We start from the raw sequence: 15,053 nt of genomic DNA, 5'->3' as shown, positions 1-15,053 counted from the left end.
AGAGTGATAAAAACATAATATTTTTAACTAGTAGCCAGTTAAGTTAAGACTAGCTGACCCACGCAACTTTGCTTGCGTCACATAAGAGAGAATGGGTCAAATTTTCCCCGTTTCTGTAACATTTTTTACTGGTACTCTGCTCCCACTGGTCGTAGCGTGATGATATATATAACCTTCCTCGATAAATGGGCTATCTAACACTGAAAGAATTTTTCAGATCGGACCAGTAGTTCCTGAGATTAGCGCGTTCAAACAAACAAACTCTTCAGCTTTATAATATTAGTATAGATTTCCGTTTTCACGTTATTTTATTGCTGTTATACTTTTACGAGTCATAGCGAGATATTATAGCCTTCCTCAATAAATGGACTTTTCAACAGAAAAATATTAGATCACTTCAAACTAGTGGATAGGCGGGTTTAAACAACACAGATTCTTATATTCAAGTATAGGATGTATAACATTGATAATGGCGGAAAGTGGGTGTATATTTCACGTTCGTTCGTTCACTAGGCACAGTGGTTAAAGTGGTCGTACGCCGCGTATGATAATTCGAATCCCACCCGGAACAAATATTTGTGTGATAAGCACAGTATCTGTTCTGAGCCTGGATGTAAATTAATCTATGTAAGTATGTATTTAGGTGTATATAAGTATTTTTATCAGTTATTTACTACCATAGTACAAGATTTGCTTAGTTTGTAATGAAATTGTGTGAGTTATCCAATGATATTTGCGTCATGTATGTATGTATAAACCTTGCTCTCGCTTGCTCAGCAGTGGGACACAGAAAGAGGTTAGATAAAACAAAACATAGCCTTGCTCTCAAAAAGCCAAGCTAAAAATTTTTCACCATATATAATCCCTATTCAACGTTTAATTGAATATTCAAGTGAAGCCGTCGAACCAGCTCCCGACCTCAACTACAAACAGGCTCCGCGGGTCCCGGAGCACGTAACTGTACTAGGCACTTCCTGGCTTAATAGCGATATGTTATACGAGCCTATTTACAGATAACTTGCTTCATTTGTGTAGGAGAGAAGATATCAAATGAAATTAACGAACTGTAGCGCAATTCTGTATAGTCAAAACTGTCGAATATCGAGAGGTTGACATTCAAAATGTACTGCCAAAATAGTTCTTACGGAGCCCGGTAGAGGCGCTAAACATTTGCGTGAAAAATTTCTCGATAGCTAGCCGGTTGTCGGTAATCAAATATCAAATATCATTGGACAACTCGCACACGGTCATTTGATTCCAAACTAAGCAGAGCTTGTACTATGGTAACCAAATAACTGATAAACATACTTATATACTTCTAAATACATACTTACATAGATAAATTGACATCCAGGCTCAGAACAAATACTCGTGCTCATCACACAAAGATTTGTCCCGGGTGGGATTCGAACCCACCACACGCGGCGCTACGGTTGTTGCGGCGAGGTGACCGCTTAAACCACTGCGCCAAACGTGAATATAAAAAAGTGATAAAGAATCAAGCTACAGAAAACCATAATTATAAATTACTAGCTCTCCGCCCGCGGCTTAGCACAATTAATTGTTCCGTGTGTGAATCGAACCCACGACCTCCCGACGCTAGGGTAGCGGCGTGGCGACCTTAACCACTGCGTCACGGAGGCAGTGTCATATCATATTTGCGGGCTACTACTGAAAATAATTACTACCGCTGGACGATCAAGCTCATTAAAGCCTTATGTCATACGGTAGTTTATATAGGATATGTTACATAATTACATCCTCCCTCATAACGGTAAGTCTTCCTAGCGGTCCTCGAAGTACCATGATATTTATAGCTCTGATTAATGGCACTAGTTTTAGTTTTTGAGTAACAGATGACAGAATGACCTAAGATTCTAAATGTGTTGGAACACTCGTCTCCTTGTGTGGTCGGGCCGGTAGTGTATCGCGAGGTTTCAGGTTTAATCCCCGGGTCAAAAGTGCCACTAACTTTATTTTCTAGTTCCTATTAGAATATTCTCCTATTACCTCTATAACAGTAGCCTTAAGTTTAACACTCGCCCCTTTTATATGGGACTAACATTGCCAAAGCCGAAACGAGGGTGTATATCATACAATTTCGCGTGCAATGTATGTATGTTAAAAAGAAAAGTCTTTCTTTTACAAATCGCTGAGTATATTTATATTTAGCGATTATCGCTGAATATATGAATTTTACTTATCTATACTAATATTATAAAGCTGAAGAGTTTGTTTGTTTGATTGTTTGTTTGTTTGTTTGTTTGTTTGAACGCGCTAATATCAGGAACTACTGGTCTGATTTGAAAAAATATTTCAGTGTTAGATAAACCATTTATTGAGGAAGGTTTTAGGCTATATAACATCACGCTACGGCTATTAGAAGCGGAGTAGCAACGAAAAATGTTACAAAAACGGGGAAAATTATGACCCAATCTCTCTTATGTGACGCAAGCGAAGTTGCGCGGGTCAGCTAGTTATGGATATAGTTAAAGACTTAGGGCCAAACATAGCATATTTACATTTAAAATTACCCACGAACGGAGCTGTGCGGAACAACTAGTGTTTTACAAGAAAACAAAGCCTAATTTATTCAGTGGCTATACATAAATACATACAAGATAAGTAGGAAGCTTATCAGAAAGTCTAATTGTTGTTGATCCTAAGAATCGTGCCGCATCGCACACTTTAGTAAACTAAACTGCTTGATTATATTTGTGGCGCAGTGGTTAAGGTTGTGTATCCGACTGTTGGGTTCGAATCCCAGGTCGGACAAAGTGATTTTTCTAATTTATATAAGATTATTCTCTATAGTAGTCAGGAGTTAAGTAACGTGCCCGGTATATGGCTATAGTCTCGCCCCCTATTACATGGGACTAACATTGTTAATGGCGGAACGCGTGTGTATTTCGGCCTTCGAAAGTGTTGGGACGCCCTAAAAGAGGATATTTTGAAATTGCATCCCGGAAGGTGTGACATTTCGGACAAATCCGGGGGTGAAAAGCTAGTAATTTACAAAAAATTGACTTTTATATACTTTTGTTTATAAGGTGTGGTATAGACATATTTAAAGGTTTGCAAAACTAGTATAGATTTGTAATCAAAATACCTAATCAATCAAATTTAATATGACTACCGTTGATTTCAACAGTAACAAATTATATACAACATATACATAATAATTATTATGTCTAAAATATTATACAGTAACTCTAGAAGTAGTTTGTATCAAAGCAATTTATTTTATTATGAACAATTTATTACTCCGTATAAAAGACATCAACGCGCTCATCAGTCATTTTATTTATAGTTCGCTAACTACTTATTTTTATACTAGTTTCAGCACGCGAATTCGTCTGCATGGGATATTTTTTTAAATAAAAAAGTATTGTATGCCTTAATACAGTCTATAAACTACATGTGTACCGAATTACAGCAAAGTATATAGTGTAGTTTTTGCGGGATAAAGTAACAAACATTAATCCTGAAAATCTGTTGAAGCAGACTATTATATTGATATTAGAATACTTTTCGTAGACTTAACAAAATATTGAATAAAACATGAACTTTTTTGTTCCCCCCCTAAGAAATTTGGGCATCCATGGAAAATTGGACGATGGATACTTTTTTACCTGCTCGTATATTTTTGGGAAGCATCGATAACTTGATAAGTACATAGATATTTTCGTAGCGATGTTTTTCATTCCTATATCGGTCCCTACTCTATAGCACCCTAGCATCCCTATATCTATATACATCGTGAAGGCCAGTCTCTCTACTAAGTTGTTGTACTATAAATGCGATCGTAAAACAACGATGAATTCGAAGTGTTTTTAAATGTCAGCTGTAAATGTTAAAGACCTCTAGACTGATACAACGGTATCATAATTATAAGTAGTTTAACTAAGTACTGAAAGATTATTGTTTTTATTACAGTATTGAAACCTCACTCTGTTTTAAGCAGCGCTTAATATCTTGTGATTTCTCTGTCACTTTGACGTAAATATTTTAAGTCATCACTCAAAAAAAATTGTGTTACCCTGCTTACCCCATTTCACAAAGACGCTTTGCTACAGTCTTTTCATAATACTATAATCCTTTAGAAAATCAGACGTACTTTTCCAAAATTAGTCCCATGTAATAAGGGTGGGTGTATTGCCATATACCGGGCACGTTAAAAACACCGAGCTACAATTGAAAATAATCTTACTAATATTATAAATCCGAAGGTTTGGCTTAATATTTGTTAATATATCACGCCAAAACTATTGAACGGATTTTGAAAAAAAATGGTACACAGTTAGTTCAAAACCTAGACTAACACATAGGATACTTTTAACACCGTTTTTTTTTTCACGTAGACGAAATCACGGACAGAAGTCAGTCTGAAACAAATTAGAAAAGAATGCACTTTGCCCTGCCTGAAAATCAAACCCGAGACGCCTTAATCAACAGTCGTAAACATCACAACCCAGACCATAATTTCCCCAACCCGGGAAAGGAACCCGAGACTTCATGATAAACAGTCGTGTACTACGAGACTATAGAGACAGGATTAAAAAGCGGGTCAGTAGTAATGTCCTGTACATATAGTGTTTTTCAATGTTTCTTCGTACACAATGGAGAAAGTGAATGTTTGGACATGTTAGCTAAACGGAGTTTACACTTATATGTTTTTATTTGTTAGAAAAGATTTTTGAAAAATATTTAAGTTACTTTGAAAGTGGTGTTGTTGCTGGTATCCGACCTTTTGGTTCGAAAAAACATTAATTTACTTTTTTGATCTTTTTTCTAGTTAAATTGGTGATTTCGTAGAACGAGAGTTCAATTTCTGGATTAAGTTATGATATTATATTCTCTAATGTACAGTAATGAAGTATATTAACAAAAGTTTTCAAAAAATGTTCAATGCTACTAATACGAAATGTCCCAGTTTTGCTTATATACTCGTACAATCAACTACAACTACACTTTAAAACGAATTGGAATCGAACCTACGACACCTAATGCAATCATATGTAATTCTTGCTTTACATCACTGTCAGTCTGTCTTTAAAACTTTCGCGTCTAAACCACTCAATTCATTTTGACGAAATTCATTGAGAAAAATAAGCATATTTTTCTGGAATTAATCTGAAAATCAGGAGAGTGGAGCCACACGGGTCAGTTCATCAATAAATTGCCTATCACCTACATGAGGATCTTATGTATGTATGAATGTTTGCAAAAGAAACGGAACCTAAAAAAAATTTGCACCTTAACCGTCTGTCCTCCTACGACCAACTTTCTAAGTGTAACGGTAAAACATACAAACATACAAATACTTCACACATTGCAATATAAACCTTATGCCTTTGACTTAAGAACTATATGACTGTAGACTTAAATTTGTCGACAAAGTTACATTTGCAGTTCGTTGAAGCGATTTTCAGCCTTATGTTTAAGAAGTTAGAGTTGATTTTAAATGTATTTGTGAGTTAGTTTTTTGAGTATGACATTGCGAACCTACTATTATGGATTTTGGAAATGTGTTTTAATTTATTGATATAGAGGATGTACAGTCAACCTGGGTCACTTTGAACACAATTGATAAAAATTTGCCTTTATCATTTGTGTTGGTTTCATATGAAAAAATAATCGAAACTAGTTCAAATTCCCACGTTCAATGTTACCCAAATGATTCAAAGTTACCCAAGTTGACCTTATGTCTGTATTTAAAAAGGGAGGGGCTTTCGAGTTATTCTGTCTTTTCTTTATATATCCTGTCATTTTTGCGACCATTGTCAGTGTTACCTGCGCCAAAATCAATGCATTTTCGCGTTAATTCCTGTATTATAACTGTCTTGTCTCGGTATTGGGCAAGAATATCCTCCATACATCAGAGAGGGGTTAGGCCATAAGTGCACCAAGATAACTAATAATTAGTTAAAGGTTTTGAATACACGATAAACGAGACGGAAAGTAGGCTTCGCTTTGCCATTTTTGCGAGAAAGAGAGACTAACAAATTTTTGCATTAAAAAAGTATAGATTTTATGGCTGCAACCGAAAATAGAATTTAAGATCACATGATCAAGCTCTAAATACACCATAGAAGCAGGCTAGATAAAACATTATATAAAATCATACTCACTGAACAATCGTAGAACAAAATAAATCAATTAATTTTGACACTAATGACAGGAGAATCGGAAATGACACATTCAAATTATAAATGTCAATTAAAATTGAACATTATATGTTAAAGTTTAAGGTATATTTTTCTACAAGCGTTCTTTCTAGGTCCCTAAAAGACTTTGTCAATGTAAATTAAGATTTATTGCTAACAAATTTAGGTATATTTTTATTTAATAATGTTTGTAGGTTAGTTCAATGACCGGATGAGATTAATAATTTGATAGATTGTAAATATATTAAAATCTATGTATGTTATGAGTCATACATAGCAAAGAAAACCTTTCAATGTCATAAATACGAATATATACTTGTTTAACAAAAAGCTCTGGTTCCTAAACTGCTTGACTGATTTTGATGAAATTTTGCAAGTTGATAGATTAAATCTCGGAGAAGAACATAGGTTGATAGAAACCAGTCTATGCGTCCAGAGTCGCGCGTAAAAGTGAGATACCTATTTATATAACATTTTACCACTACCATTGCGTCGGGAGGTCGTGGGTTCAATTCTCACACGGGACAATTACGAGTATTTGTGTGATCCGCAAAAATTTTTTTTTATTTATTCACAGTTCAAAAAACAAAACAGGTCACAATTTATAATGATCAAGTGTGTGCACAATACACAGGTACACTCTCTATTCCTTTACTCTCATAGTCCGATGGGCCGGATAACCGACACGACCAGTGATAGGATCACCGCCTTATAAACAATCTAAAACTAAAGGTTTACCTAAGTTATATTACAAATATCATATGAATATACATATTTATGCAAAAATCTCGAAAAACAATTACAAAAACAATTTAATAATTACAGTTACAACGCTACATCACTAGTATAAAATAATGTAATTTGCAGCACATCCCTATTGTGTGCAAATTGCTACTTGTTATTCATATACTATGTTTATCAGCCGGCTGTGTCCGGTGTGTGTCCGAAATTATGATGGTATAGTTTGATATCTTCTAACATTCTTTTGTTGAAGAAAGAAAATATATCTTTATCTTGAGAATAATTACTATGTAAAGGTTTTCGTAACGGTTATAACAGTTGTTGAGGATTTAATGCCTTACTGATGTATTTTTTCTGTAATTAGCATTATAGCCTTTCTTCCAACTATATTGGAGTCGGCTTCCAGTCTCAATGGGTGCAACGGAATATTAGTATTTTACACGAAGCGACTGCCTGTCGGACCTCCTTCGGTAAGACTGGTTGTCAGACTTTCAAGCTTCTGACTACTGTTAACGACTGTCAAAAATCTTTAAAAATGACAGCCGGGACCGACAATTTAACGTGTCTTTCGAAGCACGGGAGAAACTAGGTATGTATAATATGGTCACCCATCTTTTTTTACGAATAAAATTACATAGGCTGAGCATTTTAGATAAACCTTTTAACCAATTCTAAGTATTTAAAATGCCTAGATAATCTAAATACCACACTAATTAGATACCGTTAATTGTAAAGTCTCGTACAAGAGAACCGTGTTACACGCACTCTTAAATTTAAGTGTTCATTTAATTTCGTAACAAACCGTGCGAATTGTGTTGTTATATTAATTACAGACATTTTGTTGAATAATTTTTCATAATAAAATGTAATTAATATAAGATTATTCGGTATTATTTAAGTAAAGTTTGAGTTCTTGCATCTCTTTTGGAAAATGTTCTGTGTTTTTCTTATTGTTGTCTGAGGTTAAAAGTAGCTTTCAAATCAATTGTGATGCTTTGGTTTTGATTTAATATATTTCTTAATGCCAGTGAGTTACTTTAACACCATTATTTTATTAACAACATAAATCTATCGAGTGATGATCGATTACTGGACAGATTTTGGTGAAATTTTGGTACACTGATAGCTTATTCTTGTCGTTAAACCAGTAAATGTGGCGAGTATAAAACTGTTAATAGTTTAAGGTAAATTGTAAAAGTACAATAAAAAATATAACTTGAATAAGCACATAGGATACTATTTAACCAGGGAAATCTTTTCACACGGACGAAATCGCGAGAGGATGTAATCTATACTAATATTATAAAGCTGAAGAGTTTGTTTGTTTGTTTGTTTGTTTGAACGCGCTAATCTCAGGAACTACTGGTCCGATTTGAAAAATTCTTTCACTGTTAGATAGCCCATTTATCGAGGAAGGTTATAGGCTATATATCATTACACTACGACTATTGGGAGCGGAGTAGTAACGAAAAATGTTACAAAAACGGGGAAAATTATGTCCCATTCTCTCTTACGTGACGCAAGCGAAGTTGCGCGGGTCAGCTAGTTTTAAATAAAACCCGGAAAGAATTTTTTTTCTGCCCATTTATGTGTAATGTGTAATATGCAGGTAATTTCATTATGGTTATAAAATAAACATCGATTTTCACCAACAACATTTCGCTTAATATTTCGCAATACATGCGGGTATTTACATATGAAACAAAAGGGAAATCTACCAGTATTAGTCAGATAACGTATATTAAATATTGTTAATATTGAAATATGAGAATTATCTAAGCATTAGGGTCTTGTGGAAGTTAGTATACCACAGACCGCTCTATGATCATGACGAGATTCGTTCAATCATCGTTTATCCAATCTATATCTATATTATCTATACTAATATTATAGAGCTGAAGAGATTGTTTGTTTGATTGTTTGTTTGTTTGAACGCGCTAATCTCAAGAACTACTGATCAAATTTGAAAAATTCTTTCAGTGTAAGATAGCCTATTTATTGAGAAAGGCTATAGGCTATATATCATCACGCTACGACCAATAGGAGCACAGTACAAGTGAAAAATGTTACGAAAACGGGGAAAATTTTGACCCATTCTCTATTAAGTGACGCAAGCGAAGTTGCGCGGGTCAGCTAGTATTTATATAAAAGGTTTTGCTTTAAATAGTAACAAACATTCTTTCGAAGTATATACATAGAGGTATATGAAATTGTAGGATACCAGCAAGACCTGATTTTACAAGCTCTAGGAACACAAATAGCATACATTTATTAACTCAAGGCAACGGCTATTATCTCGTACTTTAAGACGATCGTTTTTTACCAACTTATACTTAAATACTTATAGTAATAAAAACAATGTAGGTTTTATAGTCACGAAGAACAATTAAACTTTTTATTATAAACTTTATAATGTATAAGAATCGCCTCTGTGGCACAGTCGTTAGAGTATCCGACTGCTGACCATGAGGGCTTGGATTTGATTCCCGGATCAAGCAAAGTAAAAGCACTATTGGGATGTCTCGTCGATCTGTCTGTTGCATCATGCATTTTACCTTCAAATTACCTAACCGATTGAGCTGAAATTTAGCAATATGATAGAATATAACCTGGACAAAATATACCCACAGGCAACTTAAAAAAAGAGCAACTTATTCTATAGTCTCTACCTATCTCTATGACAAAAAGGCTCGATTTTATATAAGTATGTCCAATATGTAAATATGTTATCTGTCGGGTATATAGCGATAGGCTCGCCCCCTATTACATGGGACTAACATTGTTAATGGCGAAACGTGGTTGTATTTTATACACCTCTGCCTACACCTTCGGGTATAACACGCGTGATATTATGTTTGTTTGTCTTCTTCTTCTTGTCGTATGGTTAGTGGTCAACCTAGTGTCAAAGTTGTTCAAGCCGCCCGAAGGCCTTAGACGTGGTTTAACGACTGTTATCTTAATACAACCGGGACTTTTTACGTGCCCTCCGAAGCACGGAGGCGCCCAGCTCAAATACCACTATGCGTGACCGCATAGTGGTATTTGAGCTGGGCGCCATCTACGGAATGACCGCGCCAAGGTTTGCTTAACCCACAGATCGTTTACCGACCGGTGAGAGCAACTGGCTATAGGCGCCTCCATGTTTGTTTGTAAGCTTTGTGACTTGTATTAGATAAATATTACTAAATTTAAATCAAGACAATGTTTAGCACAGTCTGAGATAATTTTAGACTCCCGTTCGTTTCTTGGAATAAACCTGACTTCCTATTTGTGATAATTCTAGTTACGCTCACTCGGTAAACGATCTGTATGTTAAGTCACCTTTAGCTAGGAAATTTTATAGATGGGTCACTTATTGATATTTGAGCTTCTAAGTGCTTTAAAATCGATCTATGAAAGAAACTCCATCAGATGGATCGCTTATTGGTACTTGATATGAGCATCTCCGTGCTTTGTAGGGCACGTTAAAAGTTGGTCCTAGTTGTTAATAAAGATAACAGTCGTTAAGTCATGTCAAAGGCTCTCAGCTTGAATAACTTTGACACTAGGTTGACCACTAACAATACGTACTCATATCTATGCCTTTTTTAACTGTCAAAGTCAAACTGGTTTTTGACCAATGTATCTTAATTCATTCGAAAACATATCATCAAAGCTACATTAATTATTATATCTGCGTTGCTCAAAAATAAAAGGCAATAGGTCTTAATAATTTTAATAAATAGAACTATATAATCGTAGTTTTATATTCAACCATGTCTATACTTTCCAACGCAAGGAACTGCGCCCATGTTAACGACCTTAAAACCAGATATATCTTAGTTTAAGAAAGTCAATTGAATTCTTGCAAACGGAATAAAACCTTCATATGACTACCTGGCTGTATAATTAGAGATCGCAGTGTTGATACCATAAACTTTAAAAAAACAAATTGTTCTTTTTTCGTAACGCTTCAAAAATCTAAGGTTGTTTGGCGCGAATTCAGACGGAAGACGTACTGTATATTTTAATTGTTTTGTTTTTCCGTTAATATTACGTTAATGATATTTCCCTTGACGTTAAAGAATATTAAAATACGTAATTTTTATTTTTAAGTATTGAATTTAAATGCATACATTTATAAAACAGTTCATTGACCCAAAATATAATCAAAACAAAATTGTGCAACAATTTTCTGACAGTAAAAAAAAAGAACGAAAAAAAGTAGCGACATAGAGCCACAATTTAAATATCGATTCGTACATCGACCGAAAAATAAAGCAGTCCATTCATGTTAAAAAGAAAGTCACGATATTATTGAGTTAGTAATAATAAAAAAGAATGTCATAGTTTCTCGTTGTGGACAACGAAATCGGTCATCGTGCGCGGGGTCGGATTCCGTACGGGACCGCGTTTCGTTCATTTCACTGACCCACATTCGACACAACGGAACGTTGAGACGTCAGCTTAACAAGATAATACCAGCATTTCTTTGTCCTTGAAAATATACACATACTTTTATTTTATTTGATAATTTATTCGCGCATTTAAATACATTTTGTATTTTATTCATAGAAACAGATTTAAAGATGATAGCAAAAATAGATTAGAACATTTCCTATGATTAATGTATTTCTTGACAAATCTAGATATGTAACTGGCTGAATGTAACACGCCTTTGCCATTCCCTTGAGTGTTAGATAAAAAAGTGATTTATAGTTTTAAAACGCGTTTCCTTGCCACAGGCGGCAGTTATACGTCCAAGCTTTTCTTCGATAAACGACTCGATTTTATTTCTCAAGTACGGCCCGCAATAGGAAGAGCAACAACCTATGATTGCAGGGCCGTTATTCCCGATCGTCTTGACCGCTCCGATAAATACAAAAAAAAGGCAACTCTTTCAACCATATCTCGTTAATGAGTTCATTCTTAAAATATAACGTTTGGAATTCGAAACATGTATTGTAAAAAACCTAATTAATATTTTATATCGGTCGTCGATTGCGCCAAAATTATGGCTCTCTTTAAAAGGTTCGGAAACAACGGTGCATCGAAATCAATTTTTATATTCACCTGTTTAACGGACACCAAGACGAACTCTCACAATCACAGCGAACTCATTATCCACCGGCACTGAGGATTTAACAGTTATTCGTACTAAAAGCGATGATTAACAACTTAAGATACTCGTTACCGATCTCTTCTTATTTTGTTACGTTTTGTTAAATTTCCGAACGGATTGTCGATTTAAAAAATAAACTTTTTGAAGTTTGAAGTTTCGCGAGCGCGCGCTTTTTATTGTTTAACTTTTTTTGTTCGGTATAAGGCACGGGCGTTCGCCGTAACAGCCTTGACCGCTACGCGACTGCGGTCTCACTGAACGAACAAACTTAGTGCACCCGCGCTCGTATTCTTGCCGTCATGTAAACAGCATTGCCATAGACTCTCACCCAAATACATTGGAGATTTCTAGGTTATACGAAACTTGTTGTAAATTAGTAACACGATGGACTTTGATTTAAATAACTGAGGCCTTACGTACCGCTAGTTTTATAACATTCTTAGTAGACTATTATTTAAATTCTCACGCAAACAATAAACATCGCCATAGGCTTTTTAATAACAAATTAAAAATATAGGTATTAAGTATACCGTAATTTTTTTCTCTAGTCGGAAGACATGGTACAAAATAATTGACATTTTGGCAGTCTATGTAAAAGTAATCTGCCAGAAACGTCAAAGTAGCTCCCCAGAAAAGTTTTCCAACAGTCTAAAAAGCTCTGAAATCTATAAAATCTATAAATAAGTGGAGATTATACTCCAAAGGCTGGCAACATTGAGTTTAAATTACTTTCCAACAGTTAGTTTTCGCTCGGTTGCACCGATTGCGGTCAACTTTTGTTAGTTTTTTTCTCGCTAAAGCTCGGGACAAGAAAGAAAGCTTATCGCTATGAGTAAATATGATTCGGATGAGCTTTTAGAGTTCCTTGAAACTAGATAAAAACCTTTCATAATAATACAGCACCAAACAGGTTGGTGTGTTCCAACGCAAAAAAAAAATTGTAGAGATTTGTTGTTTTTTTACACGTCATAAACTTCGGTGCGATTAACCACTAGGTACCTATTATTAAGACTCAAGTGCCTAAGTCAAACAAGCGAAACCACTGAAAACTTACACTTTGAAAAGTAATCATTAGTTCCCAAAATATTCATTAGGAGTTGTTATTCACTCCCACTGGCTATGTTACAATTTCTTACAAATTATTCTTTCTACATTTTATCGTAAGGCCTCAATTCGCACAAATGCACATACTACATTCACTACAACCTGCACAAATTAATTGTTTCAAATTGCAAATACACCCTTTCATAATATCACGCCGCTTATACCCGAGAGTGTAGGCAGAGAATATGAAATAAGCCCGCGTTTCGCCATTAACAATATTAGTCTCATGTAATAGGGATTCTATTACCATATACCGGACACGTTTTGAAACTCCGGACTACTATCGAGAGATATTCAAAATGTACGGATTCCATAAACAGTGAAATGAAAGTGCCTTTTAATTTTGTATCTGTCTGACGCAGGTACAAACAAGATAAGAGTGTGACCTCATTTTGTCAAAACTCATTACGTTTTACAACTTTATATTACTTGGTTGAGACTTCGTAAAAACCAAAAATAACTTGAACAGGAAATTGTATAAATGCTTCGATTTTTATTAAAATGCAGTGTAAGTCTTATGCGACGATTATGAGGTACTGGGTTTGAATCCTGCGTAAGGCGAATGGCTTTTGGATATAATATCGTGCTCACTGATTTTGACTTCTTTTACATTCATAACAAGGTGCTTTTCCAATAGGCATTGGTAGGCAGAGACCAGATATCAAATTTAGGTTCTGTATTCTGTCTGTATGAGTGTCTGTTGCTCCATTACTTTATTAAAACTATCGATTTTCATCAAAACTACATACTAACATAGATACACATACATACTCGACATACCAAGTAATATTTTTCATTATTAAAAATGTTGACCACCACTTTGCCTGGCCCGCGAATCTAAACCCAAAACATCGTGATTGGCAGTAACGGACACTTTCGCTTCGACTACAAGACAGTTATAATTGTATTATTATAGAGATATTAACGAAAATGAAGAACCTTTTTATATTATTCTAATATCACTTGCTACATATTTAGTTCTTCCTTTTTCAGCCCGATCCAGGATTTTAATCTCAAACGCAGTCGCATACAACGCGACGGATAGAAAATAGAAGAACGTGTCCTGTTTTCTATGACGTTATATTTCTAAGATAGACGTTATATCTCTCTTCAATAAATATTCAATATTATCGTGAATGGGTGACTCATTCAAACTAAAACATTCCTAGCAGTTTTTAGGCTAGTATAACCGTCACACACCAAATATGTAAATTGTTACAGTTTCTTAATGGCGCATGGCGTAGCGGTTTGGGTATAATAAATTTAAAATATCAGTAGGCGAATCAAAATTGATATGAATGACTTGTAGATTGTTGATTACTGACGTCTAAAATGAAAGAAATCGCACATATTTTATAAATATATTTTCATCCCACACTTAAACTTTAACCGGTAATCTTGCGAATTCGACCGCTGTATTTATTTTATTAATGACTAGCTGACCCGCGCAACTTCGCTTGCGTCACATTAGAGAGAATGGGTCAACATTTTCCCCGTTTTTGTAACATTTTTTATTACTACTCTGCTTCTATTGGTCGTAGCGTGATGATATGTAGCCTATAGCCTTTCTCGATAAATGGACTATCTAAAACTGAAAGAATTTTTCAAATCGGACCAGTAGTTCCTGAGATTAGCGCGTTAAAACAAACAAACAAACTCTTCAGCTTTATAATATTAGTATAGATAATTGTTCAATACAAAGTTACCGCTCTTGACGATGCCATCAAAATCTTAAGAAATGTCATCATTTTTTTCATGAAGAATTTGAGGATTAATAAACAAAATATATGTCGAGCTATTTTAAATACCTTCTTTACCCTTATGTCTCCACTCACATTTTTAAAATTGTATAATAATTTTAATTATCAATTTAAATATATTTTAAAATCTGTTTCTTTTATTTCTACACGAATATTATTAAAAAGTACAACGATCTCAAA

The 15,053-nt window shown here is 34.7% G+C and overlaps 1 protein-coding gene across 1 annotated transcript in view; it reads right to left on the bottom strand.

The window, feature by feature from the left end:
* Positions 1 to 12,279, bottom strand: part of Np (serine protease notopleural) — a 57,287-nt gene extending 45,008 nt beyond the window's left edge. The window contains exon 1 of the mRNA XM_076132307.1: positions 11,961 to 12,279. The gene's annotated coding sequence lies outside the window, so the exon portion shown is untranslated. The remainder of the gene's footprint in view (positions 1 to 11,960) is intronic.
* Between the last annotated feature and the right edge of the window lie 2,774 nt (positions 12,280 to 15,053).

This window comes from Anticarsia gemmatalis, chromosome 27 (genome assembly GCF_050436995.1).
Source record: "Anticarsia gemmatalis isolate Benzon Research Colony breed Stoneville strain chromosome 27, ilAntGemm2 primary, whole genome shotgun sequence".
Classification (NCBI taxonomy): Eukaryota; Metazoa; Arthropoda; class Insecta; order Lepidoptera; family Erebidae; genus Anticarsia; species Anticarsia gemmatalis.
This window is presented reverse-complemented; position numbering and strand designations above follow the sequence as displayed.